Genomic DNA, 5,054 nt, shown 5'->3' on the forward strand with positions numbered 1-5,054 from the left:
ATCAGCAGTAACTTAACAAGACTCCTCTACAGATGAGAGAGAACATGAATAAAATACAAGCTATCTATAGCTATAATAAAGCTATCTGAAATACAGACAGGCTCGGCACATGTTTAAAGTGCTAATGGAAACCAGCGTAGCATGTGTCGACTCAGCGGGCAAAAGTGCTAATGGAAAATCCCTCTAAGACCATTTATTAGAGTAAAGTTATTGTATCAAGCAGTTTGATCTGTTTTAGATTAAATTAATAGTTTAACCAGTCCCAAAACCAGCAGTTCCTAGATCAACCTTCTATCTATCTATCTATCCATCTATTACAGTTGGGACATATGTTCCAACTGGCCTTCACCTGTCCAATGCGTTAGCACCCTGTGAACACCTTCCCTTCAGCTGAAGATGGTCAGGAACATGGGAAAGAGAGAGGATGCAGCAAAGAGCCACAGGTCGGATTTGAACCCATGGCTGCTGCAACAAGGTCTCGTACGTGGGGGGCAGGTGAGCCATCAGAGCCCCCCACGACCCCAGTACATTCAGCTGGGAGATCAGCAGCAAGTTCACTTTGTGCAACGAGCTCTAACAGCTTTAATAAAGAAAATAAACTCATCAAATTGCAAGAATGGAAAAGGACATATATAAAAATACGTTTCTCTCCAGTTTAATCGCCACGTTTGCTCACAGAAACAAAATAAAACTCACCAAACCGTCTGTATTAGTCTTTACACTGTTCCAACAATCACAACTCTGGTGTCTAACTGGTTCTGTTCAATTTACAGTCTGAAATATAAAAAATTGTGTTTAAATTCCTTTAAAATGTTGTATGAATAAATGTTTTGGTTTGAGACATCAGTGTTATTTAACCTATTTAGAGTTCACAGAGTTTTACTGTATTCAACCTACCCAACAGTCGTTTACTTTGTTCACCGTTTATTTTACAGTAGCTCCACAAGTATATATTTTATTTTGAATGATGGAGGTCGGCCCGTCCGGTGGAGCAGAGCGACCGCCCTTCAGAGCGCCGTCTGGTTGTTACCGTAATGACGTTAAAGTGACATTTGATTGTGAGCTGGTTTGTTGGTGCTTTTGAAAAAGGTCAGATGGAAGAAGAACAGAGATCAGAATTGATGCGGATGTTGATTTATCTCTGTGTAATGTCTCGGTTATGACGAGTCATGTCTGGATTTGAATTATTCATACAGATTGATATAAATCAGACGTTGCCGTGCTGCTCATTGAGTCCCGTTGGACGTCCGTTGACTGATCGGTGGAGCTGAAGAGGTGAAACTGCAGGACGACGCTGTGAATCCCTCACTGATGAATCCTGATATTTTACAGGTCCAACATTTGCATAAAGGTTCTGTGCAGAGAGTTGTTTTTATTGCCCTCTAAATTAGTGTCATTGTGTGTTGTGATTCATCTCGTTCCACCTTTCTACAGGTTATTATTGGATTTTCTCTGCAGCCAACGTGGCATTTATACAGTAACATCTTTACTTATTCATTCAGACTGTATTAGAGAGCACAGAGAGAACACGGGTCCCATTAACTTCTATAAGCAAGTTACATCTTGTTAGTGTTTAAATGTGCAGCTTATTTTATCCAGCTGTATTGTAGGGTTGTGTCCGGTAGCCAAATCGTAGCAACCAGTAGTCCCTTCCCAAGCAATAAAACACTGATAGTATTGAACCTTATGGAGAAATGAGTCAACTTCTCACTTGATTTATGAGTTTGACAGTTAATTCCTAAAGTTTATGGTCTCAATCTCTAGTTTCACCACCATGTTTGTCTGTTCTGCCCCCTACTGGTCCACCAACTCCACTTCCAGCGACAGAAAGTCTCTCATTGAGGTGCTAGCCACACCTGCTTATATCAGTATGGCTGCTTTAATTTCAATGCACAAATAAGTACTAATGTCTAAAAAGTGTTCAGTATGAATTAATAAAAGTTAACGGAGGGAATCACTTTCCCCAGAGAGGTTGCTGCAGATGCAGGAAGGCGGCGTATGATTGAGTGCGTACGAGATGTGGTTGGTGAATGCAAAATGGATGTACAGCCTTTTTTGAACTGAGCACCGTATATTAAATGTTAAAATGTATTCCATAAATTGTCCACCTCACCGGCAGCGGCGTTAACAAACAGCCCCGCCGGCTGGCGGAGGGCGTTTGCTTCGGTGATAGATTTGTTTTCAGTCGTCTCCTCCGTATGAAGTCATATCCATTCCTGCAGAAACCCCATCACGGAGCCATGATAGAGGCATCTATCAAACTGTATGTGTGCGCCCGCCCGCCAACATTAGTGCATCATGTACCGGTGGATAAATGTGTGTTTGTGTGTGTGCACTGCAGCCCTGATGCCTCTGCTCACATCACTAAATATGGACCTTTTCTGACCTTTGCACGAAACGCACTGGAGCCCTGATCTCTTATCGATTCTGCCTCTTAAGTACACTCCAGGTATGACGGCAGATGGAGATGAAGAGGCTTCAGAATATAGAGTGTAAAATGAAGCAGATACGCAGCTCAATATATGGAAAGTTGTCCAGATTACAGTGTTGATCAGCTAGAAAGGAATCAGCGGCTGAACCTTCTCGACCTCAGTGTGAACCGCCGCAGCGTTTAATGAGCTGCGGCGCCGACTCACATGCTAAAAAGATTGAAAAATGAACTGTTAGCGGCTGCAGAGAATCTGCTGTGTGCTTAAAGGAGAAGGCCGATGTATGTGTGAAAGACTCACAGCAGAAAGACAAAGACAGAGTTCAGCAAACTGTTGACTGAATGTTAAACGATAAAAAAACTCAGAAAGGAGGAGCTGAAACAGTCAGTGAATCCATTTGGGTTTGGATAAAATAAGCATTTATAAAGCTTATATATATCACTATAAAGACTTTTGTCCTATGTTAGTTTCAGACAGATTATTGTATCTTTGCACATTGCAAATATAATTTATGTCAATACTAACTTCTTCTTTCTGTACAGCTCTTCAGTGATTAATTTAAGTATAATAAGTATATTCTCACGAGTGTACGTCAACCTTTATCCTTAATTGACGTCTTTTTTATCATTTAATAAACTCATATCGTATTATATAGAATTAAAAACTGTACAATGAACCAAACAGTGAACTCAGTAACTGCAGGAAGTTTGTGAAAAACAATGCTGAGATATCGGCCTACTGTGGATATTTTTAGGTTTTCTAGAACATCTTAAAATCAAGAAGGCCTCGTGACCTCCTCATGAAGCTTTGGCAGAAAAATTATTATTTAAAAAATTCCCTAAAAAGAAAAATAATCTGCTAAAAAATCATCCAAATCACTGGTTACTGAGTTCATTATTTGGGTTCATTGTATAGTTTTTAACATGTAACAAAATGATAAAAAGGCTCCCTTTAAGGAAAGAGCAGTGGTTGCTCTCGGACAAAGTAAGCAAAGAAATAAAGGTGATAAAATGAAATAAAATCAATCTAAAGACTGATGGGATGATTTGGAGTCTTCTCAACATTGGAATGATTTATAGTCGCTGTGGAAAATAGGCGGTTTGGTCCTTTAAAGCTCGAGCAGAAATTCTCGAACAGTTCCTCCAACTTTCCAGGTAATTGTGTGAGAACAATCGATACTAACCAGCAGTGAAGAATGAGCTGCGATTATTCAGCAGAGTCTCCGCAGACGTTCAGGCTGCAGATCAGGCCCCGGATACGGTTATGTTACCCATGGCAACCATAAAAAAATCAATTAGCGGCCCCGCTGATGCTTCAGATCTGCTGCCTGCAAGTTTTTACCAAAACAGAAGCCAAACGAGGATCTCGTGACACCAGCGGCAGCGTTTAAGCTTTAAAACAGGTGACTGTGATTGCAGACTCCCAGGGGATTGTGGGTATTTTTCGTGAACAGCTTTAAAATGAGCTGTTTAAATGAATATCTCTTGTTATTTAATCAGTAAACAATCATTGAGTCTTTAATTTAATGACAGGATCCAAATAGATAAAAACACAAAGTTATATCTTTAAGTTCATTATTTTGTTTGCGAAACACTTTTAATTTAATTTAAGCAAATAATTATTATAATTTCATTAATGAAGCAGGAAGCAGGATGTGTTTGTCTCGGTTAATGACTTTAAATTGTAACGTTTCCAAAGTAATCTGTTAATCAAGTTTTAATCAGTGTGGCTCAGACAGTTTGCATCCATATTGTAATTCACTCAAAGATGATTAATGAAAAAAAAGATATTCGTCTGCTAAAACAGCTCATTTTAAAGCTCTGCGTCCTGTTTATGAGCACACTAATAAAAACAAAATACCCAGAAGCCTTCGTTTAGTCTTCATCTGGTTGTCAGAGATGTTTTTTTTAATATATTTTCTTCATATCTTCTCCTACAGGAAGGTCAGACTGAGGCTGTTTTCTCATTAAATGGCTCCTTTAGTTTAGTAATCGCACTTCCAAAAATCTGTGAAAACTCAGAGGAGGAACTTTGTGGTAAATTTACATTTCCCACAATGCAACTCTGAAAATACTGTCTTTCATTAGACCCCTGCCATTTTGTCATACACACATTCTGTCAGTTTAGGGGTCATTAACAGACTTATATTCATTTCCTGGAGAATTAACCTTTAACAATCGACCCCAAAAATAATCTTTTCCCAAATTTAAAAGAAAATAACTTTTTACACTCTGTTACAAACATTTATTAACTGTTTCAGGTAAAAATGTGCGATTTGCAGCAGAATATTATGTGAAATAAGCATTTAATAAGCATTTTAAATCGCTCTGACAGTGAGCCCAATGATACCGCTGCCTCCACCATCACTGAAGTTTTAAAACAATGTAGTTATTGTTCTCACTTAAAGCTCCAGTGTGCCGCACTGAGGAGGATCTGTTGTCAGGAATATAATCTTCATAGGTATGTTTTTATTAGTGTATAATCACCTGAATATAAGAATCAATGTGTGTGTGTTACCTTAGAGACGTATTTATCTACAGAGGGAGTGGGTCCTCTTCTGGTGGAGTCCACCATGTTGAACCGCCATGTTTCTACAGTAACCCAGAACAGACAAACCAAACACTA

The sequence above is a fragment of the Morone saxatilis genome, unplaced genomic scaffold (assembly GCF_004916995.1).
Source record: "Morone saxatilis isolate NCDOM2014 unplaced genomic scaffold, NCSU_SB_2.0 Contig9, whole genome shotgun sequence".
NCBI classification, from domain to species: Eukaryota; Metazoa; Chordata; class Actinopteri; family Moronidae; genus Morone; species Morone saxatilis.